The sequence below is a fragment of the Lepus europaeus genome, chromosome 18 (genome assembly GCF_033115175.1).
Source record: "Lepus europaeus isolate LE1 chromosome 18, mLepTim1.pri, whole genome shotgun sequence".
Taxonomy (NCBI): Eukaryota; Metazoa; Chordata; class Mammalia; order Lagomorpha; family Leporidae; genus Lepus; species Lepus europaeus.
The window spans coordinates 20332999-20357050 of NC_084844.1; the positions used below are offsets into that span (position 1 = coordinate 20332999).

General features: G+C 47.9%; 1 protein-coding gene across 4 annotated transcripts in view; it reads left to right on the top strand.

Moving 5' to 3' along the window:
• The first annotated feature begins 1071 nt into the window (after positions 1-1071).
• STAT3 (signal transducer and activator of transcription 3) overlaps positions 1072-24052 on the top strand; it is a 66369-nt gene continuing 43388 nt past the window's right edge. For all 4 annotated transcript variants that reach the window (XM_062216019.1, XM_062216021.1, XM_062216020.1 and 1 more), the window contains exon 1: positions 1072-1276. The gene's annotated coding sequence lies outside the window, so the exon portion shown is untranslated. The remainder of the gene's footprint in view (positions 1277-24052) is intronic.

Here is a 24052-nt window from a genome sequence, read left to right on the forward strand (position 1 = left end):
AAAAAATAAAAAAATAAAAAAAAAAGTTACGTGGGTAGTTGAGATAATGGGCCCTTTTTATATTTTATCTTTATCTCGTAGTGTTAAACGATTTTCGTTTTTGCTTAAAAAACAAAACAAAAAAAAAAAACCCCCGGATAGAATGGAGCACACACAACACTCTATTATGCAAAATTCACCCTATTACGAAAGGCAAAGTGTGTACATTTCCTATGAACGAACGGCTTCAGTTCAGTAATACCTGCCTAGACAAGGTGGAAAAAAAAAAGGCAGACAACGGGGAGCATTTCGGCACAGAAATGTCAGCAAGGGGTCATCTTCACCTACAGTCCGCACGTGTGCGTACCGGCCGGGCACTGGCGGCTGAAGGCACAGAGCCCAAGACGGGGTTAAATCCACCGCCGTCTCCCACGCAATCTAGTAATTACTCTACTTCCACGTCACGTTTCCGGGTGTGTGTGTCCCAACTCACGCAGAAGCTGGGGTTCAAAGCAGGCAGAGGTCGCCCATGTTCGTCTTGCCGGCCCCAGAAACCCAGAGCAAGAGGAGGGCGCCTGGCGGACCTGGCGACACCCGGGGACCGTCTAACTGGCTGGCTCCCACGTGGTAAGAACCTCTCAGTCTCGCCCCCACGTGGTGCCAAGGGCCGGGAAAAGGGAGAGCGGGCAGGAGGGAGCCGTATCAGGGGCATTTAAAGTGTCTTGACGTCACGCACTGCCAGGAACTCAGCTGAGTTTTCAGCAGGACATTCCGCTCATTTCCCCCCCTCCCTCCGGACCTCTGTGCCCAAGGCCGCGGCTCTTCCGTTGGTGCTGCGGCGGGAGGAGCACTAAGAGCTCGGAACAGCCAGCACAGGGGCGTCCCCAGCCTCCCCTTGACTCCGCCCTTTCTCCTGGAGATTTACCTCATTGGTCAATGGGTGGGGCTTCGGCGGTACAGCCCTCGCACTGCGGCCTCTGGGTGGTCTAGCGTGCTGGCTGTCTCATGAATTATGTATAAAGGCGTGCCTTGGCGAGACCGGGGCTGGGCGGGGATTGGTTGAAGGGGCTGTAATTCAGCGGTTTCCGGAGCTGCGGCGGTGTAGACGGGAGGGGGAGTCTGGGGTTCCGACGTCGCAGCAGAGGGAAGGAGCCCCAACCGGATCTTTGAAGAGCACCCCCACTCGGCGTTGTCTCTCCGCATCGGCTGGCAGAGGCCCGGCGGCCTGAGGGAGCCCGGCCGCCCGCACCCGGCGCTAGCGCAGCCCCGGCCTGTCGGGCCTGAGCCCGAGAAACAGGTGAAGGGGGTGAAGGGTGGGGCCGCCTCCCCCGACGGCCCCTGAGCTGGGCACCTCGGAGGGCGCCGCGGGGCCGGGGGCGCCTCGGGTGCTAGGGGGAGCCGGGGGCGCGCGCTCAGGGGGCTGGGGGCCGGAGGAGACGCGGAGGGTCGCCCTGAGGGGACGGCTCCCCGGGATGACAGGAGCGGGCCTCGGCGGGGACGGGGTGGGGGGGCGGCGTTGGAAGTAAGTTTCGTTCTTCGCAGTAAGGGGCGACGCGGAGGAAGAGGGAGCGTGAGCTCCAGGGGGCGGCCCGCGAGGGCGTGCGCGGCTGGGGCTGGCCAAGGTGAGGGAGGCCCCCGACTTCCTGCGCCCCGGGCTCGGGACACTGCGGCCCCGGAGCTGCCGTCCGGCGGGGGTGGAAGGAGCCTCTCCCCGCCCCGCCGGCTCCCGGCTGAGCCACTTCCTCCGCCGGGCCGGGTTCGCCTCCTTCGTGGGCCGGCTGTGCCCCCCTGGAGGTCCGAATAGGTGTCTTCCCCCCACAGCCTCGCGTGCTGGCTGGTTGCGGGTAGGGTTATTGCATAAGACTTAAGTTTCCTGTAGGGAAATGGACAGACTGTATTCTTCCCTAATTCCTTCCCGTCTTTTGCTAGGTTAGTAGGTTAGGCGCGTATCTCTGCCCACCTCCCCTGGAAAAAAAAAAAAAAAAAAAAAAAGCAAAACAAAAACCCCATCAGGCCAGCTCATTCCTTCTTGACATTGTTCTCTTAGAAACACCTGGTAAACTCAGCTCGAAGATAAATAATTGAGCCATTGCATTTACTGGATTGTGGTGTTGCTTAATTACATAGGACAGAATGAACCAATCCAGAGTGGGAGTTTTCTGTCTCAGAGCCAAGATCTTGGGTAAATGCAGAAGAGAGGGAAACAAAGAGGCTGGCCTTGGCAGAGCGCTGTATGTGGACTTTACCTGGGTTTGGGGGTGTGGTTGCACTTAAGTTGGCCTAATTCAAACGTCCCGAGTTGTTTTTTCTGTTTGGTACACATCACTGTGTTATATCAAGTGAGGTGTTTGTTGACACAATGGTTGGTCGTTTTTTTTTCTTATTAAAAGTGTAGATTGTTTATATCTGTTGGTTGTTATTGTGTGTGCATTTAAAGGGTTTCTTTATTCTGTTATGGGTTGTAAACTTTAAAAACCGTCTTAAAATTTACTTTCATTTTATTTGAAACGCAGAGGGAGAGATGGAGAGAGAGAGATCTTCCAACTGCTGGTTCACTCCCCACAGGCTCACAACAACAGTCAAGGCAGGGCCAGGCCGTAGCCTGGAGCACAGAACTCAATCCAAGTCTCCCACAGAGGTGGCAGAGACCCAAGTGCCTGAGTCATGCTGCCTCCCACGGTGTGCATTTGCAGGAAGCTGGATGGTAATGGAGGAGTCAGACACTCTCATATTGGAAACAAGTGTCCCAAGTGGCTTTGTCTTAACCCCTGCACCAAACCTCCAACCCTGGGTTGTAGATTTTTGGCTGTGTTGTAAAGCATTGGTTTGAATAAATCAAAGCAGTAAATTGGGGCTAACGCTGTGGCGTAGCGGGTAAAGCCTCCACCTACAGTGCTGGCATCCCATATGGGCACCAGTTTGAGTCCCAGCTGCTCCACTTCTGATCCAGCTCCCTGCTGATGAGCCTGGGAAAGCAGCAGAAGATGGACCAAGTGCTTGGGACCCTGTAACCCATGCGGGAGACCTGCAAGAAGTTCCTGGCTCCTGGCTTTGGATCAGCCCAGCTCAGGCTGTTGCAGCCATATGGGGAGTGAACCAGCGAATGAAAGCTCTCTCTCCCTCTCTGTCTCTCTCTGTAACTCTGCCTTTCAAATAAATAAATCTTAAAAAAAAAAAAAAAAAGTAAATCATCTTAATTTTTTATTTGTATGAGGGTATTTTAAAAAGTACATGGAAAATGGAATCAAAATTATTTTGATATGGAAAAATTGAAATCTATTCACAATTTCTTCATAATATAGACTTTCCATGAACTTTTTGAAGATCCCAAGTGTGTTATGACTTGCTTGGTCCAGTCAGTTTTTTTTACTCATTTTATGTTGAATATATCTGTGTTCCCTGAGTCAACACATTTATTTCCTTAATACATGTGCCAGACTACTGGAAATTTTGCTCACCATTTGTACAGTGGGATGGGGGAAAGAAATCTGGGATAAAAAAAGTAGTCGTAGATGTTGGAACGCTATTAGCACACCCACCACAAAGAACCATTAACAAATTCATAAATCTTTGTTTTTTGTATGTAATTCATTTGGGGAGGATAACCAGACTCGACTTGACCCAAAAGGGTTTGCGAGATAGGTGGCTCACATAACCTTAACCCCATTTTGTAGATAAGGAAATTGAAGCCAAAGGGACCAGATACTCAAGGCAGTTGAATACCAGAATGGTGGAACTTGTGCCTTCTGTATGTGTTGTTTTGATTACCAGTGCTTAAGCTTGATTCTGAGTGTGTAGGCCCTGAAAGATGTCAGTGAGAGTCTAGCATACTGGGCAGTGAATTCCCAATCCCGCCGGTCAGTGGGAAGACTTCAGGGGAGGGAAGTGTGCTCCATAAATGGGGGGAAAGGAACCCGTGTCGGGCTGGCGAAGCTTGCTCTCCCGTCTGCCGAGTCTGACTTCAGGAGTAATTAACTGTGGAAAGCATAACTTACCATGAGAGTTGAGCGATTATTAATGGGGTTGTTTAGGAAAGTTTTAGGTGAGGGGTGTCATGACCTAAATGTAAACCAGGGTGCCTTGTGGCCTGGTCAGTGGTCATTTGAGTTTCCAGGAAATTGTGTTCTTCTTCCTGCTTCTGTGTTCCTTGACATTCAGAAGTTAGATAAGGCAGAGGTGTTGATCATCATTCCAGATACCTGAGTGCAACATTTTTTTAGCTTATGTTTTTTTTTTTTTTTTTTAAAGATTGTGTAACTCTTACTTTCGAATAAATAAATCAGAGAGAGGAGAGGCAGAGAGAGAGAGAGAGAGAGGTCTTCCATCCCATGGTTCACTACCCAGTTGGCTGCAACGACCGGAGCTGTGCCCATCTGAAGCCAGGAGCCAGGAGCTTCTTCCAGGTCTCCCACACGGGTGCAGAGGCCTAAGGACTTGAGCCATCCTCCACTGCTTTCCCAGGCCATAGCAGAGAGCTGGATCAGAAGTGGAGCAGCTGGGGCTCGAATTGGTGCCCATATGGGATGCCAGTGCTTCAGGCCAGGGCGTTAACCCACTGCACCACAGCGCTGGCCCCAGCTTATGTTTTCTTAAGAGTAGTGTTTAGGCCGGCGCCGTGGCTCAACAGGCTAATCCTCCGCCTTGCGGCGCCGGCACACCGGGTTCTAGTCCCGGTCGGGGCACCGATCCTGTCCCGGTCGCCCCTCTTCCAGGCCAGCTCTCTGCTGTGGCCCGGGAGTGCAGTGGAGGATGGCCCAAGTGTTTGGGCTCTGCACCCCATGGGAGACCAAGATAAGCACCTGGCTCCTGCCATCGGAACAGCGCGGTGCGCCGGCCGCAGCGCGCTACCGCGGCGGCCATTGGAGGGTGAACCAACGGCAAAGGAAGACCTTTCTCTCTGTCTCTCTCTCTCTCACTGTCCACTCTGCCTGTCAAAAAAAAAAAAAAAAAAAAAAGAGTAGTGTTTAAATCAAGAGGTTTATTTACAATTTTCAATTTTGTGAAAGTTGCTGTGGAGAATAAGATGTGTCCTTTCCACAGAATTTGGCGTCTACCGGGGTTCCTTTATAAATGTTTTTCTTGTTTTTTTTTTTTTTTTTAAAGATTTATCCACTTCAAAGGCAGAGTTACAGAGAGAGAGAGGGAGGGAGAGACAGGCAGAGAGGTTCTCCATCTGCTGGTTCACTCCCCAAATGGCCACAGTGGCTGGAGCTGGCTGGTCTGAAGCTAGGAGCTTCCTCCAGATCTCCTACATGGGTCAGGTCCCAAGGACTTGGGCCATCCTCCACTGCCTGCCTAGGTGCACTAGCAAGGAGCTGGACCAGCAGTGAAGCAGCCGGGACTGAACCAGTGTCCCTATGGAATGTCGTCCCTGCAGGCGCAGCTTAACCACGCATGGCACCAGCCCCTATAAATGCTTTAAACATCTAATGCAATGTTGTTGTTGCCAAGGAGATGGTAAAGGCATCACACCTCTGCTATCCAACAAGCTAGCTATTTTTAAGAGAACATGTATTGTAGAGGTAGAACATTTCCGGTGTCATAGAAGGGTCTATTGGACAGTGCTACATTGAAGGCCACAGGTCTTTGGAGGAAGGAGAGGTTACAGGTGTTGGAATCGTCTAGGAAGTCTTGCCAAAGGAGGGATTTGAATTTGATACCAACAAATAGGTGGAATTTGAGTATTAAAAATTTGAGGAGCCATGGGGGATATAACACAAACAAGATCCTGGTGGTTTTCGAAGGTAAGTAGAGAAGTGTTTACTAATAAAAGGCCTTGAATGTAAGGCCAAGGAATTTCAGGTCTATCCTTTTGTAGTGGGAGTTTTTAAGACCTTGGAGGCCAAGTGCTGGTGCTGAATTTTGGAATGCCTACAACTACACCTGGCCTGGTGCTGGTTAATTTGTACAAAGCCAGCCGTGCATGTGTCCTCTGCCCTGAGGGAGCTGTCCCTGCGTCTGGCCTTAGCAGCCGGGCCAGCACACGGGAAGGTGTCCTAACTTACTTCATTTGGTACTTTGGGTGAAAAAAGGAAAGTGTGCTTAAGGGCAGAAGTGTTTTTTGAGGACCTTTGATTGGCTGCTACAGATCACTCACATTTTATGTCCTTCATGTTTTAGAGAAATGTTTAAAGATTTATTTATTTATTTGAAAGTGTGACAGAGAGATCCAGCAATCAGTCGATCTTCCATCTGTTGGTTCACTCCCTAAATGGCCACAACAGCTGGGTCTAGGCCAGGCCAAAGCCAGGAACCATGAACTCCATGTGGGTTTCCCTTGTGGGTGGCAGGGGCCCAGGTACTTGGGCCATCTTCCACTGCCTTCCCAGGTGCATTAGCAGGAAGCTGAATGGGAAGTGGAGCAGCTGGGACTCAAACTGAAACTGGCTTTCTGACATGGCATGTTGATGGCCATGCCATCAGTTCAAGTGGTGGCTTAACTGTGGCTCGTAACTCTAGCCCCCATGTTTAAAAAATTTTACCATAACTTTGGGTCATTTACAGCAACCACCCAGAGAGCATTTGAGGGATGCTCCTAAATCCTGAAGAGCTCCTGGTGTGCAGAAGCAGTGCCTGTGAGACCCAGCAGGATAATATTAATGACCCCGTAGGCTAATATTACTGACCGTCTCCTCAATCTTTGTCTATTACAGTGAAAACAAAAATTGCTCTTTTGCTTACACACTTATTGCTGGGACCCTTGCTTTACTATGGTGCACTTAGGGTGGCCAGAGGGTACTTCAGTGGTGAACTATTCGAAATGTCTCCAATCTTTAAATGGAACTACATCTGAAAGAATGATTTTTTTTTTTTTAATTTGACAGGTAGATATAGACAGTGAGAGAGAGAGACAGACAGAAAGGTCTTCCTTCCGTTGGATCACTCCCCAAATGGCTGCTATGGCTGGAGCTACGCTGATCCGAAGCCAGGAGCCAGGTGCTTCCTCTTGGTCTCCCATGCGGGTGCAGGGACCCAAGCACTTGGGCCATCCTCCACTACCTTCCTGGGCCATGGCAGAGAGCTGGATTGTAAGTGGAGCTACTGGAACTAGAACCCGGTGCCTATATGGGATGCTGGTGCCGCAGGTGGAGGATTAACCAAGTGAGCCATGGCGCCAGCCCCTGAAAGAATGAATTTCTATTGAGGTTACTTCTCTTTTGTCATGCTAGGATTATCGCAACTCTTAACTGAGATCAGCAAATATATTCTGCACTGAGAGCTCGTTATTGTGCTGGCTCCAAGGAGAGTGAAATACATGTCTGTTTTCACAGAACTGGAGATGTCATGGGGCCAGGGTGTGTGCTGTGCCAGTATGGACTCTGGGCAGACGGATGACAGGTTTGTGGTTCAGGACTCCGCTCTGGGCCCAGCCAGATGGAGGACTGGATCCTGGATCTGTCACTTGCTAGTCAGAATCTGAACCTCAGTTTTCTTACCTGTCAGAGGAGGATAAGAGGAAGGGCTTGTAGAGACACCAAGATCGTGGAGATAAAATGCTTAGACTTGTGCTGGCACACTTTAAGAGCTCCACCAATCATACTAGAGTTCTTACTAGATGTGCAAGCAAAGAGATTACTTCTCTTCAGGGCTGTAAGAGAAAGGCTTCATCAGGTGGAGCCTGACCAGGTGGACCAGGCTTTTTGCAGGTTGAGCCAGAATTCTCCCGCACAAAGTGGAGCAGTCAACAGCTGCCTTCAAGGTTGAAGGGGCATGAGTGTGCAGAGGCTTAAAACAGCAGTGTGTCCAGGGAGCTATAAGTGGAAATTCTTAATTTAGGAGAACTACACTGAGGGGAGGCCAAACAGCCACAGGCCTTAGCCCTTCCCTTCTGTTAGTAATTGAGTTTAAATGTCATTGGAATAAGTTGTTTTGTCCTGTTTATAAAAGCAATATATGCCTTTATAAAAATTTAAATTTGTAGAAATATAAAATAGGTATATTTATGTACATCCTAGTTGGGTGTATATTTCTCCAGATTTTTTTTTTTTTTTTTTTTTTTGACAGGCAGAGTGGACAGAGACAGAGAGAAAGGTCTTCCTTTTGCCGTTGGTTCACCCTCCAATGGCCGCTGCGGCCGGCGCATCACGCTGATCCGAAGCCAGGAGCCAGGTGCTTCTCCTGGTCTCCCGTGCGGGTGCAGGGCCCAAGGACTTGGGCCATCCTCCACTGCCTTCCCGGGCCGTAGCAGAGAGCTGGCCTGGAAGAGGGGCAACCGGGATAGAATCCGGCGTCCCGACCGGGACTAGAACCCGGTGTGCCACTGCCGCAGGTGGAGGATTAACCTATTGAGCCACGGTGCCGGCCGAGCTTTTTCTAGTTATCAATTTATCTTGGACATATTATTGTAAATTCTTTTTGCTAGCCTGAAAAAAATATTTCAAGAAAGGCAAACCTACCTCCGAGGAAAACAATATCTGGGTTGTCTGGTTTCCTTCCTGGTACCAGCATCTGTAAGAATCCATGACTTTGCTCGTCTCTGACCTTTTACCTGAGCTCTGACTTAACTGCCTAGGCTGGGGAGCTTACATATTAAGCTTTTCTAAGATAACTTGGGCAGTGTTTTTAAGGGTTTCATGATCTAACATTTCTATAGGTCACACCTCTGCTACCTCAGAGACCTTGGACAGGTTGCTTTGGTACGAGGTCCCTAGTAGAGTAGCTGTGAAGGTGAGCACCACAATGCATGGATGATAGAGTATGTTGTGGTGCTTGGCAGACTGCTGACATCTGAGTGCTGATAATGAACTGTTATAAAAACTACATGATTTATCTAACTATAAAATCAGGCAAATAATGATTCACAGCAGCCATTAATGACCCAAAGGAAAGAAAGAGTAATAGGGAGATTCTAATCTGCTGGGAAAAACTAGATGAATAGGGAGTGGGGATTTACATTGTGGTAGGGGAGATGGGGGACTTCGTATAAGAGGAACAGGCAAGGCAGATCATGAATTCCTATTTACACAAACACCGTTGTAGGGAGTGTCTTTGCGTCTTCTATCTCATTCATTTCAAGTTACATTCAGCACATTAAAAATCAACTTATCATGCAGGAATTTGAATAAGTATTGATAATACAGGCAATTTGAGAGGTAGAGAGTGATTAGACTTGAATGTTTCTCAAGAAACAGCCAACAGGAGGAACCATGCTTTGAGTCAGGTCAGGAATACGGGACCTGCTAAGCTTAGGAAGGCTTCCTGAGTGGTGTGGATGCACAGAGGTGCTGTGTGCTACTCAGCTGAATTGGATGTCCCTTCACATCTGTGTGTGTGTGCATGTATGAGTAAATATACACACACACGGTTTATTGGAGGAGTAGAGCTTTGTTTTCTTGTCCAGTAACTTTCCTTTGCAAACTGATCATCCACAGTAGCCTTGTGGTTAAGAAGGATCACTTGGCTCCTCCCACGAAGCAGCTTCTCTCACTCTAATTCTCCACTGGGTTGAAGAAGGCAGGAAAGAAAGTCAACCCAGTTGTACCTTGGCTGTATATAGGGCAGGAGGAAGCCAGCAGAGCTTGAAAGAGAAAGTAAAACTTCTGGTAAAGAAATGGCTTCCCTACTGTGGAGGAGGAGTGCAAATTATTAGGGGGATGTTTGGGTAGTTTTTGTAGAGGTTATTACTGAAAACTGATTTGGATTGGTGAGGTGAGCCGAATATAGGGAAGCCCTGCCCAGGCTGCTGTCAACCACCTGTTTTCCCGGTTTGCTGGTTGATCTTATTAGTTTGCGGTATCCTAACCTCTCATTCTTGTTATGAGAGTTGGAGGATTAGCACCTGAGCTTGAGCACCTGCTTGGGTGAAAGCTCCCTAAAACGTGTTTTCTGTGAATTTTGTTTTGCTGCTTGGCACACACTTTTTCTGACAGACTCTAAAAAGCATTGGACTTTTCCTTTGTTCTGCCTTTCTGCCCCCCCCCCCCCCCCCAATCTTCAAAACCTCAAACCCAGATGCTGGCTGTGTAATTACCTCCCCTATAAACCAAAGTGCAAGATTGCATTGAGTTAGCATTCAGCTGGGCTTTGAATCTTTTCCTTCTTGTGGTTTAGACACAATAAATATTTAATCTCAAGACTGACTTTCCCTGACAAATCAGTTTTGTTTTTATCAATGTTTAGGGAAAGCAAAGAAACATTAACCAGAATAAAACATAATTAGGAGGATAACTCTTATGTATAGGGGCAGATGGAATGATTGCAACATTCTGGAGCCACATATCAATGCTTATTCTCAGTCCATGTGTTACTGACCACCCCCTTCCTTTTTTTAAAGGTTTTATTTATTTTTAAGATTTATTTAAGATTTATTAAGATTTATATATAATATATAATATATTTATATTATTTAAGATTTATATATTTAAGATTTATTTAAGATTTTATTTATTTGAAAGAGTTAGAGAGGGAGAGACGGAGAGAGGTCTTCCATCTGCTGGTTCACTCCCAAATGACCACAACAGCTGGAATTGAGCCAATCTGAAGCCAGGAGTTTCTTCCGGGTCTTCCACGTAGGTTCAGGGGCCCGAGTGCTTGGGCCATCTTCTACTGCCTTCCCAGGCCATAGCAGAGAGCTGGATCAGAAGAGGAGCAGCCGGGACTAGAACCAGTGCCCACATGGGATGCCAGTGCCACAGGCAGAGGATTAACCTACTGCGCCACAGCACCGACCCCATGACCCTTTGCATTAGTAAAAGCGAGAAGTCTATGGCAAACTTTAGCATCCTAATTACTGAAGTTTCCGAAGTCCATAGAGCCGTCCTAGTCTTCCACATGGTGTCAGGAGTCCAGTTACTTGGGCCATCCATTGCTTTCCCAGGCACATTAGCAGGGAACTGGGATAGAATTGGAAAGTCGGCTGGCGCCGTGGCTCAACAGGCTGATCCTCCGCCTTGCGGTGCTGGCACACCGAGTTCTAGTCCCGGTCAGGGCGCCAGATTCTGTCCCGGTTGCCCCTCTTCCAGGCCAGCTCTCTGCTGTGGCCCGGGAGTGCAGTGGAGGATGGCCCAAGTGGTTGGGCCCTGCACCCCATGGGAGACCAGGATAAGCACCTGGCTTCTGCCATCGGATCAGCGTGGTGCGCCAGCCATGGTGGCCATTGGAGGGTGAACCAACGGCAAAGGAAGACCTTTCTCTCTGTCTCTCTCTTTCTCACTGTCCACTCTGCCTGTCAAAAATAAAAAAAAGAATTGGAAAGTCAGGACTTAAACCAGCACTCCAACATAGGATGTTAGTGTTGCAGGAGGCGACGTAACCTACTGTGCCACGATGCCGGCCCTTCCACAGACTTTTTGGAGAAACCCATAATAGTTTTAATCATAATCTAAATACTACTTGGAAGTGGGGTTTTTCATTTAATAATGTATGTTTTACCTCAAATTTAAACATTGCTTCTGGGAAAAAATCTGTCAGTTTCAGTAAGTGTGTCTGTCACTTAGGCAGGCAGGAACTATACCCTCCACTGACCCCTACTTTTTAAAAAAGATTTATTTATTTGAAAGAGTGACAGATATTCCACTGACTGTTTCACCCCCCAAATGGCTACAACAGTCAGGGCTGGGCCAGGCCAAAGCCAGGAGCCAGGAACTCCATCCGGGTCTCCCACACAGGTGGCAGGGACCCAAACACTGTCTCTGAGGGTGAGGGGTGTGCATTAGCAGGAAGCTGGATGGGAAGTGGAGGTGGGACTCCATCCTGGGCACTGTGATGTGAGAGGCAGTGTCCCAAGTGGAGGATGTAGCCTGCTGTGCCACAACACCCACTCCCACCCTCTCAATTTTTTAAAAGTTTGCTGTGCATGTGCCTATAATGCCAGGGCCCTGCACATTAATCTCAACCATTCTTTTCCTAAGACAAGACGGGCTGTTTTGCATAAACGCTGTGGCCAGTGGCAGTGGGGTTTGTTTTTGCTCCTGTGGATGGCTTGCCCGTTGCTGCCTCCCTTTGGGTTGTCTAGAGCAGCAGTTTTCAGAGTGTAGTCCACAGACCATTTGGGGCCCAGACGGGAATGCTGAAAGAAAAACTATTTTTATTATGTAGTTATTTGTGTTTTTGGACTTCAGTGCACTCACAGAAAAAGTACTGATTTTGCTCAAGAATGTCCATGAGGAAACAGTAACCAAGATTAATTTCATGACTTCTTGACCTTTGAGGACCTGGTGTTTCTGATACTGGGTATTGAAGTGGAAGGCATACATAAAGCACTTCTGCGTGCTGCCGGATGATGGACGTCTCAAGGTAGAGACTTGTGCATTGAGCTGTGATCTCAGACTGGCTGCTTTTTCCATGAAACACCATTTTTACTGGGAAGAATGACTGATAGACCAACTGGATGTTGGCAGATGTTTTCTCAGAAATGAGAGGAAGCTGTTCAAGGAAAACAACTGACACTGTTGCCAAGGATAAAATGTCAGCTTTAGAGTACAAGAATGTGGGAAAACTTCTGTGTACCGTACTGAATTTGATCGCTTCTCAGCGTTAGTGGTTGCAGTGTTTAGGGGCCAGCGCTGTGGTACATGCAGCAGGTTAAAGCCCCAGTCTGCATCCCATATGGGCACCGGTTTGGGTCCTGCCTGCTCCACTTCTGTTCCAGCTCCCTGCTAATGCGCCTGGGAAAGCAGTGGAAGATGGCCCAAGTCCTTGGGCTCCTGCATCCTCGTGGGAGACCTAGAAGAAGCTCCTGGCTCCTGGCTTTGGTTGGCCCAGCTTCGGCCATTGCAGCATTTGGGGAGTGAACCAGCAGATGGAAGACACCTCTCTCTCTCTCTCTCTCTCTCTCTCTCTCTCTCTCTCTCTCTCTCTCTCTCTTTCTACCTCTCCTATCTGTAACTCTGCCTTTCAGATAAATACAAAATACATATTTTCAAAAAATATAAAAAAGTGGGGCTCAGCAGGTTAAAGCTCTGGCCTGAAGCTCCGGCATCCCATATGGGCACAGATTGTAGTCCCAGCTGCTCCACTTCCGATTGAACTCTCTGCTATGGCCTAGGAAAGCAGTAGAAGATGAACCCAAGTCCTTGGGCCCCTGCACCCATGTGGGAAACCCGGAGGAAGCTCCTGGCTTCAGATCAGCGCAGCTCTGGCTGTTGTGGCCATCTGGGGAGTGAACCAGTAGATGAAAGACCTCTCTCTGTAATTCTCTTTCAAATAAATAAAATAAATCTTAAAAAAAAAAAAAACTTAAAGTAATAGGAGATAAGTTAATGAACTAATGAGCTCATTAAAAAAAAGAAGATTGTAATTTTCCCATGTTAACAAATGTGATGTCTTTGATAGCATATAATGAAATATGTCAACATGGAAGTTCCAGGACTGGTGTGGTAGTATAGTGCGTTAAGTCTGCCTGCGGTGCTGGCATCCCATGTGGGCATTGGTTTGTGTCTTGGGTGATCCTCTTCCAATCCAGCTCTCAGCTGTGGCCTGGGAAAGCAGTGGAGAATGGCCCAAGTGCTTGGGCCCCTGCACCCACATTGGAGACCTGGAAGAAGCTCCTAGCTCTTGGCTTACGATTGACCCATCTCCAGCTGTTGTGCCATTTAGGGACTGAACTAGTGGATGGAAGACCTCTCTCTCTGCCTCCTCTTCTTTCTGTCTGTAGCTCTGCCTCTCAAATAAATAATCTTTAAAAAAACAAATAAAAAACCATGGAAGGCACAGATGTCTCTGAAGCTTTTTTCCATATGGCTAATGCCTGAGAAACATTCAAATTCAAGATAGCCTACAGATCTTAATATAGCCAAGTATGAAAAGTTCATCAATATGGGTTTCAGATTCCACACTGCAACTAGCTTTTTTCCTAGGTTTTATTTATTTAGAGTGACGGAGGAGAGACAGATTTTCTACCTGCTGGCTCCCCCAAATGCTCACAAGAACCAGGCTAAGCCAGGAACCTGGAACTCCATCTGGGTCTCTCACATGGGTGGCAGGGGCCCAGATACTTGAGCCATCTTCTGCTGCCTTCCCAGGTGCGTTAGCAGGGAGCTGGATTGGAAGTGCAGCTGGCATTGTAGGACTGCAGGTGACCAGTTAACCACTGTACTGCAACGCCAGCCCTTGCAATTTTTTTTTTTAAAGATTTATTTATTTGAAAGTCAGAGTTACACAGAGAGAGAAGGAAAAGCAGAGAGAGAGGCCGGCGCCGTAGCTCAACAGGCTAATCCTCCGCCTTGCGGCGCCGGCACACCGGGTTCTAGTCCCGGTCGGGGCACCGATCCTGTCCCGGTTGCCCCTCTTCCAGGCCAGCTCTCTGCTGTGGCCAGGGAGTGCAGTGGAGGATGGCCCAAGTGCTTGGGCTCTGCACCCCATGGGAGACCAGGATAAGTACCTGGCTCCTGCCATCGGAACAGCGCGGTGCGCCGGCCGCAGCACGCTACCGCGGCGGCCATTGGAGGGTGAACCAACAGCAAAAGGAAGACCTTTCTCTCTGTCTCTCTCTCTCTCACTGTCCACTCTGCCTGTCAAAAAAAAAAAAAAAAAAAGAAAAGCAGAGAGAGAGAGAGAGGTCTTCTATCCCATGGTTCACTCCCAACTGACCGCAATGACCAGAGATGCGCTGATCTGAAACCAGGAGCCAGGAGATTCTTCCGAGTCTCCCACGGGAGTGCAGGGGCCCAAGGACTTGGGCCATCTTCTGCTTTCCCAGGCCATAGCAGAGAGCTGGATTGGAAGAGAAGCAGCCGGGACTCGAGCCTGCATCCATATGGGGCGCCAGCATTGCAGGCGGCGGCTTTACCTGATATGCCACAGCGCCGGCCCCTGCAACTAACTTTTAAGAAACTACCACCTGTTGAGTTTTGGTATGGTATTAAAAAAAAAAAAATCTAAAATTACTTGAAAAGGCTACTAAGATTCCTCGCCTTTCCACCTAGTATATCAGCGCAGAGCCAAGCTTTCCTTAAGTACTTCAACGAAAACAACATACTGCAACAGATCGAAGGCAAGAGCAGTTACAAGAATCATACTTTTTTTTTTTTTTTTTTAGGATTTATTTATTTGATTGGCAGAGTTACAGAGAGAGAGAGATCTTCCACCCGCTGGTTAACTCCCCCAAATGGCCACAACAGCCGGGGGGCTGGACCAGGCTAAAGCCAGGAGCTTCATCCTGGTCTCCCACATAGGTGTGGCAGGGACCCAAGTCCTTGGGTGATCTTTCATGGCTTTCCCAGGCATGTTAGCAGGGTGCTGCATCAGAAGTGGAGCAGGCAGGACTTGAACTGGCACCCACATGGACGCTGGCATTGCTGGCAGAGGTTTAACCTGCTATGCCACAAGCTGTCCCCAAACTATTATTAAGACAGACTAGTGAGATTTCCAAAACTGAATAACGCCACTTTTTCACCAGGATTCTTTTGTTTTGGAAAATATAGCTATTTTTCCTAAAGAAGTTATTTATGTTAACATGTGATATAGGTTTATTAAAAATGAATATTTTAAAAAGTCTCCATTTTTACTTTAAGACTTATTTATTTATTTTTTAAAGATTTATTGAAAGGCACAGTTAGAGAGGCAGAAGCAAAAAGAGAGAGAGGTCTTCCATCTGCTGGTTCGCTCCCCAAATGGCTGCAATGGCTGGAGCTGCACTGATCTAAAGCCAGGAGCCAGGAGATTCTTCCGGGTCTTCCATGTTGGGCCATCTTCTACTGCTTTCCCAGGCCATAGCTGGATCAGAAGTGGAGCACCTGGGACTCTAACCTAACCAGCGCTTTACCTTTAAAACCTAATGGCTTTACCTGTTATGCCACAGTGCCACGCCCAAGATTTATTTTTATTTATTTGAAAGGCAGAGTTAGAGAGAGAGGTCTCCCACATATTGGTTCACTCCCCAGATAGCTGTAATGGCTGGGGCTAGGCTAGGCCAAAGCCAGGAGCCACGAGCTTCATCTGGGTCTGACACTTGGGCCATCTTCCACTGCTTTCCCAGACACTAGCAGGGAGCTGGATCGGAAGTGGAGCAGCCGGGGCTCGGCACCCATATGGTGCTGAGGGTGTTGCAGGCAGCAGTTTAACCCATTATGTCATCACACCGGCTCCCATTTTAACTTCCAATATATATTCCTTCTAACACCTGTTAGTTGATATTTATATCTAATAAATATAAACTCTTTAAAGAAAAGTTACTGACAATGCCCAATCGTAAAGAATGTAGAGGGGTTGTTGGGAGCAGAAGCTTGGGAACTATGGGTCTAGTGGTTTTAGCGTAAGAATCCCTGGGCTTTTTGTTTAACATAATAAAAATAAAAAGCTTCTAGGGGTCTGGATGTGTCAGAGTGGGTTAGCTGCTAGCTGCGACACTAGCATTCCCTGTGAGTGCTGGATGGCATCCCGGCTGCTCTGCTTCGGATCCAGCTTCCTGTTGATGCAGGGAAAGCAGCAGAAGGTGTGCCAAGTGCTTGTGTCCCTGCCTGCTGCGGGACAGACCTCAGTGGAGTTCAGGCTCCTGACTGTGGCCTGGCCCAGCCCCAGCCCTTGCAGCTGTTTAGGGAGTAAACCAGCAGATGGAAGACATCTGTCACTTTGCCTTTCAAATAAATAAATAAAAACATTTCAAAACCACAAAAGAAAGATTCTAAGGATCTGCACCAGATCCTGACTGAATTGGTCCAGGGCCATTGTCATTGGCACGGCTGGTGCTCTGATGCAGTTGGTCCCTTGTGCTTATCTTTGAGAAACGCTGCTTTACAAGGATCATAGGCCATAAAATCTCCAAATTAGTGAAGTCAGGTCCACAAGCTTTAGAAATCATTATTGTTTTAGAGTTAAAGATAAGTGGTCCAGCAGACATGTAGTAGTAAGGGAAAATGCTTCGGATATTTCTTTTTATTTTGTTTACTCTTAGTATTTATGTACCTGAGTATCAGTCAAGAATGAGTTATGAGGAAAGAATCACAACTTTACTAGATTAATGTTCGGTCTAGTTTTATTAAGAGAATAGTCAAGAAATTTCAAGGTAGATTCTGACTGCTTGGGTTAATTCCTGAAGACAATTCTGGTAAAGGTTTGGACGTTACTTTTTTTTTTTTTTGACAGGCAGAGTGGACAGTGAGAGAGAGAGAGAGAGACAAGAGAAAGGTCTTCCTTTGCCGTTGGTTTACCCTCCAATGGCCGCCACAGCTGGCGCACCACGCTGATCCGAAGCCAGGAGCCAGGTGCTTATCCTGGTCTCCCATGCGGGTGCAGGGCCCAAGCACTTGGGCCATCCTCCACTGCACTCCCTGGCCACAGCAGAGAGCTGGACTGGAAAAGGAGCAACCAGGACAGAGTCTGGCGCCCCGACCGGGACTAGAACCGGTTGTGCCGGCGCCGGAAGGCGGAGGATTAGCCTAGTGAGCTGTGGCGCCGGCCATGGATGTTACTTTTTTTAAGACATGCCTGAAATAAATCAACACTTCTAGTAAAATGTATTTAAATAAATTATGGTACTTGTAAGTTCTCATGTTCCTTTTTTCTTGTGTCTGTTTAACAAATTCAAAGAGAAATTTACTTACCAGAGATCTTACAGCAGAGATAAGACTTAAAAACCAATCCTTTGACCAGCCTAGGAGTTTGAAGATTGCAGACTGTTCTGGCCCTGCCGTTATCTATCGGTGTGTAGTCACTTCAGATTTCTGTCCTTATCTGTAAAATGGGAATAACACCTATTTAATGGGATCCTGACTTTATCTCCGTCACCTCAGGGTTCTCTTCGGCTGAGTGACTGAGGAAGATCCAATGTGGGCTCATGCTGCAGGCTCCACTCTAACAGCTGTGATTTTCATGGGTGGGAATGTCAGGCCCTGCCAAGGCAACTGCAGGCCAACTCGAAATTCAGCAAATCTCTAGCAGGCTCATTTTAAGTTGATAGTGTTTTATGGCCCATGAATGACACTATAAATCTTGAAATGACCCCTGACAGAACTGAGGTGCTCCACTCTTGCTTTGGATCATGAGCTACCCCTCCCCCACTGGACTAGGGCTTATTTCTCTTTTCTTCGTAAGTATGTATGATTTTTCTGTCCAAATCATGGCCATCCCGTCACTTAGGTTGTCGGATTATAATTGCACAAGCAGTGGAGCATTTTCTTAACCTCGTCCTGTGTGGAAGTCAGTGAATCAAGGACAGCTATTCTCAGAATGTGACGCAGTCACTTATTCTTCCAAGTGTATTACCCATTTTGCTAAGACTTTCTTAGGAAAGCTTGTCTAATTGGGGAGATGGCTCATCCCCCATCTGGGATACAACTTAAACTCTATGGATCATATTTATCTTTTTTTTTTTTTTTTTAATTTTGAGAAGCAGAGCTACAGACAGAGGGAGAGACATAGAGAGATCCATCTTCCATCTGCTAATTTACTCCCCAAAAGGCCACAGTGGCTGGAACTGGGCCAATCTGAAGACCAGGAGTCAGGAGTGTCCTTTGGGTCTCCCACGTGGGTACAGGGGCCCAAGCACCTGGGCCATCCTCCCCTGCTTTCCCAGGTGCATTAGCAGGGAGCTGGATAGGAAGTGGAGCATCTGGGACTTGAACCATCACCCATGTGGTATGCCAGCACAGCAGGTGGAGTCAACCTACTATACCACAGCTTTGGCTCTTCCCTCCTTCCCTCCCTCCCTCCTTCCTTCCTTCCTTCCTTCCTTCCTCACTCTGTGTCTGTGTCTTTTTCTCTCTGTCTCTGTCTCTCTCTGTCTTTCTCCTCTCTTTTTCTCTTTCCCTCTCTTTCTCTTTCTCTTTTTCTTTCTGCCTCTCTCTCTCTCTTCCTTTCTTTCTCTCTCGGTGGAGTTACAGAAAGGGAGTGACAGAGGCATATTTATATTTTTGTTTTGTTTTGTTTTGTTGACAGGCAGAGTGGACAATCAGAGAGAGAGAGAGACAGAGAGAAAGGTCTTCCTTTACCGTTGGTTCACCCTCCAATAGCCGCTGTGGCCAGCGCATTGCGCTGATCCGAAGCCAGGAGCCAGGTGCTTCTCCTGGTCTCCCATGCGGGTGCAGGGCCCAAGCACTTGGGCCATCCTCCACTGCACTCCCGGGCCACAGCAGAGAGCTGGCCTGGAAGAGGGGCAACCGGGACAGAATCCGGCGCCCCGACCGGGACTAGAACCCAGTGTGCCGGCGCCACAGGTGGAGGATTAACCTTGTGAGCCAAGGCACCGGCCAAGTCTATTAATTTTAAAAACACATTAATTGAGCTTTGGAAACAGCTTTTAAAAGATAAATATGTGCCGATGCCATGGCTCAATAGGCTAATCCTCCGCCTGTGGCGCCGGCACACCAGGTTCTAGTCCCGGTCGGGGAGCCGGATTCTATCCCAGTTGCCCCTCTTCCAGGCCAGCTCTCTGTTGTGGCCCGGGAGTGCAGTGGAGGATGGCCCAAGTGCTTGGGCCCTGCACCCCATGGGAGACCAGGAGAAGCACCTGGCTCCTGGCTTCGGATCAGCACGGTGCGCTGGTCGCAGCGGCCATTGGAGGGTGAACCAACGGTAAAGGAAGACCTTTCTCTCTGTGTCTCTCTCTCACTGTCCACTCTGCCTGTAAAAAAAAAAAAAAAAAAAAAAAAAAAAAAAAACCAAAAAACCAAAAAACAAGAATAAACTGCTGAAATATCCACGTCCAGGTTCTTGTGTAGATCTATTTATCTCTGGGTAAGCGCCAAGCAGTGCAATTGCTGGATTGTATGGTAAGAATGTTTTTCTTTGTTGTTGTTTTTTAGAAAGGCAGAGTGAAGAGATAGAGATAAAAGGAATTGCCTGTTTCCTGATTCACTTTCCAAATGTCTGCAATAGCCAGGGCTGGGCCAGGCTGAAGCCAGGAGCCCAGAATTCAAGCTGGGTTTTCTGTGTGGGTGACAAACACAAGGACTTGAGCCATCACCTGCTGCCTCTCGAGTTGCATTAGCAGAACGCTGGATAGGAAGTGAAGTAGCCAGGACTCAAACTGGGCACTCAAATGTGGGAGGGGGCATCCCAAGCAGCGTATTAACCTGTGTGCCAAAGCCTGACCCAGAGCTTTGTGAGAAATTGCCACACTGATTTCCAGAGTAACTGATTATACCATTTTTGCCTTCATACCAGCAGCAATGATTAAGAGTTCCTGTTACTCCTTACCCTTACCAGCATTTGCTATTAGCAGTGTTTCGGATTTTATCCACGTTAGTGGGTGTAAAGTGATATCTCAGTGTTTTAGTCCCAGTTTCCTGATGTCCTGTGATGCAAGCACCTTTCACATGCTTATTTGCCATCTGTACATTCTCTTTGGTGCCTGTTGACATATTTTGCCCAGTTTTAAATTGCATTTTCTTATTTTTGAGAGTTTCAAGAAATCTTTGTATGTGTTGGAAATATTTAATTTTTTCCCCTTAAAGCTTTTAACTGACATAAAATTTTCTCCTAGAATTCAAGCCCATGCAGAAACAAATGCTGGGATGCTTGTGGTTAGTGAGCTGGGGACAAAGAAATAAACTACTTGTATTCCCTCCCTCCCACAGTTTTAACCTTCGGACTCTCCTGTATCTAGATAAAGTTGGCCATTGGCTATAGTCCAGAGTACACACTTAGATGCTGTTAACATTAGAGTAATCTCTCTGCCCTTGAACATAATATTTTGGTGGAAGTATTGATTCCTCCTTAAGATCTAAACATTTCTGAGTCTGCATAGGTTGAAATAGTGGGGGAATAATCCTTTGGGGGAAGATAATCACTATTTTTCTTTTTTAAACTTTTTTCCTCTCTCTCTCTTTTTTTAAAGATTTATTTATTGAGAGGTGGAGTGGCTGCAATGGCTGAAGCAAAGCTGATCTGAAGCCAGGAGCCAGGAGCTTCTTCCAGGTCTCTCACGTGGGTGCAGGAGCCCAAGGACCTGGGCCATCTTCCACTGCTTTCCCAGGCCACAGCAGAGAGCTGGCTTGGAAGTAGAGCAGTTGGATCTCAAACCAGCGCCCATGTGAGATAGCAGGCTGAGGCTTAGCCCATTACACCACAGCCCTGGCCCCAAGAATCACTATTCCTAGTGGTTATTCTTTTTAGGCTCTTTGTAATCACTATTTTAGGGGTAAGTTTAGAGGACAGAAGCAAGAAGATAGTTCTCCAAGGGGTCCTGGAAGCCTTTCAGGCAGTCAGTCTTAAGGAGAAAAGTAATGAGTGTGGCTTGAGAGCCTTAGAAGTTCTCATGGTGGATTGTTGTAGTTCAGAAACATTAATCAAACTCAATCTTGTAGGAAGGGGATAATGGGCCACAATGTTGCTGGTGTTCTCTGGATACTCTGCAGTTGCCATGTTGCCTGTCTTCCGTGGCATTGGAAGTGGCTGAGCTCTTCTTTTTCTCAAAACACTGCCTTTACAGGATGTTCCATGGCTTCCCTTCAGTCTTCCTGATCCTCCCAAGTTTCCTTTCCTGATCATCTTTCTCTGCCTTAACTTGAACACTGAAGTGCTGCAGGCTTGTCCAGGGCTCTCTTTCCTCCTTTTCTGTGTCCTTGGGTTATCTCCTCTACTACTTTCACCAGGCTGATGACCCCAATTGTATATCTCCAGCCAGACAATTCTGGGCACCGTTCATGATGCCTATTACTCACCTGACATTTTCCTTCAGATAACTTGTAAGTTATCTCCTGTTTATCTTGTCCAAAACACCATTCTTAAAACTCCTGTCCTCAAGCTTGTGTCTCTTTCCTAACTCAACTTCCCCATCTAAATAAATGGTAGATCACTCAAAGATCCTTAATTGTCTTTATTTATTTTTGACAGGCAGAGTGGATAGTGAGAGAGAGAGAGAGAGAGAGAGAAAGGTCTTCCTTTTTGCCGTTGGTTCACCCTCCAATGGCCGCTGCGGCCAGCGCACCGCGTTGATCTGAAGCCAGGAGCCAGGTGCTTCTCCTGGTCTCCCATGCGGGTGCAGGGCCCAAGGACTTGGGCCATCCTCCACTGCTATCCCAGGCCACAGCAGAGAGTTGGATCAGAAGAGGAGCAGCCAGGACTAGAACCAGCACCCATATGAGATGCCAGCACTTTAGGCCAGGGCTTTAACCCACTGCGCCACAGTGCCAGTCCCAGATATTTCTCTTTAAAAAAAAAAAAAAAAAAAACAGTCTGGGGCAGGCGTTGTGGTATAGCAGGTGAAATCCATTGCTTGGCTGCCTGCCTCCTATATCAGAGTACCCGAGATTATGGTCCCGCCTCCATTTCCAACCCAGCTTCCTGCTGATGTGCACCCTGGCAAGCAGCAGAAGGTGACTCAAGTACTTGGGTTTCTGCAGCCCACATGAGATTAGATGGAGTTCCTGACTTCTGTCTTCCAGTTGGCCCAGCTCTGGCTGTTACAGGCATTTGGAGAATGAACCAGCATATGGAAGATTGATCTCTCTCTCTGTCACTCTGCCTTTCAAATAAATAAAAATAAACTTCAGAAAAAAGTTTCTTTTCCTTTGCATACTTCCTCTGAGAAGCATTCCTGGACTATCTGTAGTGTGCCACCCTGGCCCCTCACCACTATCCTCTCATCTTGACTGCTCTTATCTCAAGTGATTCTTATCTTCCCAGTTTACTTGTCAGTCTTCCTCTATCTCAGTGGAGGCAGAGACTTGTCTGTCCTGTTTACCACTCTCTACCCTGACCTTGGTTCTAGACTGTTTCTGCCTTTTGAACACACAAAGAGGTTCCTTTACACAGATTTTTCAAGTAATTCTGTTTGAAGACAAACATTTTGTCCCTGCCTTCAGCCATACCTCAGCGTAGCTCAACTCTGAGCTCTGGGGAGTCACATGGCATGCTGCTCCTTGGCTGTTCCTCCCACAGCTGCTTTTAGTTCAGTTTTTTCAGCTGTGCTAGGTCAGTTTTCATCCCACCACTTTCTGGATCCTAGAATTTTCTTGACATTTATTGACACCTTTTGTCTGCTGTCATCTCCCATTCCTTGTCCTTGTGAGTGTGTGCGTTGCCCTGCTTTTGGGCCGAGTTCCACCAGAAAGCCTGCATCCGTGGATATTCCTTGTTTGTACCTGCTGTTTCCTCTACTTAGGCTGGTTACTCCTTCCTGGGCGGAATCACTTCTGTCTCCTGGACAGCACTGACTTTGTAAACCACGTGTGTGTGTGCCTTCTGGTGTGGTGTCTGCCCCATTCCATTACCTTGTTGTATGCCTGCCTTCCTTCCAAACGGCATGCCGCGGCTTTCACAGTAGAGCCCAGATCGCCGGACTCTCTAGAATGCCATTATGTGTTATTTTGGAGCTCTGACCCAGGAGTGCCCTCAGCAATGGCGCTTTTTTTTTTTTTTTCCCTGGTGAGAACTCTGGATTCCTCATCTCTGCTTTCCCTGGGGCGCAGCAGAGCAGCTGGTAAAGTGGCCCTCAAGTGTCCCGTGAACCAGGACACCTCTACGGTGTGGCCTGTCAGGTTAGCCAGGAAAACCTCTGAGAAGTGACGGATTTTGCTTCTTGGCATTTTTATTTCCCAAGGCCACAGTTTGGGGATAATTTTTAAAAATCCCAACGAAATATTTCTTGTAGAAGAGTAGTAGTTATGATCCTTTTTTTTTTTCCCTGACCGGATCAGTGATTTCCCTCTGTAGCCAGACTTTGTTTTCCCTTCTCGGCCACGTTTTCCTGGCGGGAAAGCTGGAGGCCTGGTGCACTTGTTGACCCTCAGCGTGTCATGTGGGAGAGCCCAGCCCTGCAGTCAGGAGCTGAGTGCTTCTGGTACTCTGTCTCCGGTCTGGCTCTATGTCGCTAACATGAGGCGGTGGATTTTATGGATTTGTAAGAGTTCTTTAAAAAAAACCCCACAGGCCGGCGCCGCAGCTCTCTCCTGGTTCTAGTCCCGGTCGGGGCGCCGGATTCTGTCCCGGTTGCCCCTCTTCCAGGCCAGCTCTCTGCTGTGGCCCGGGAGTGCAGTGGAGGATGGCCCAAGTGCTTGGGCCCTGCACCCCATGGGAGACCAGGAGAAGCACCTGGCTCCTGGCTTTGGATCAGTGCGGTGCGCCGGCAGCGGCGGCCATTGGAGGGTGAACCAATGGCAAAAGGAAGACCTTTCTCTCTGTCTCTCTCTCTCACTGTTCACTCTGCCTGTCAAAAAAAAAAAAAAGAAAAAAGAGAAACTCCATCCAGGTCTTG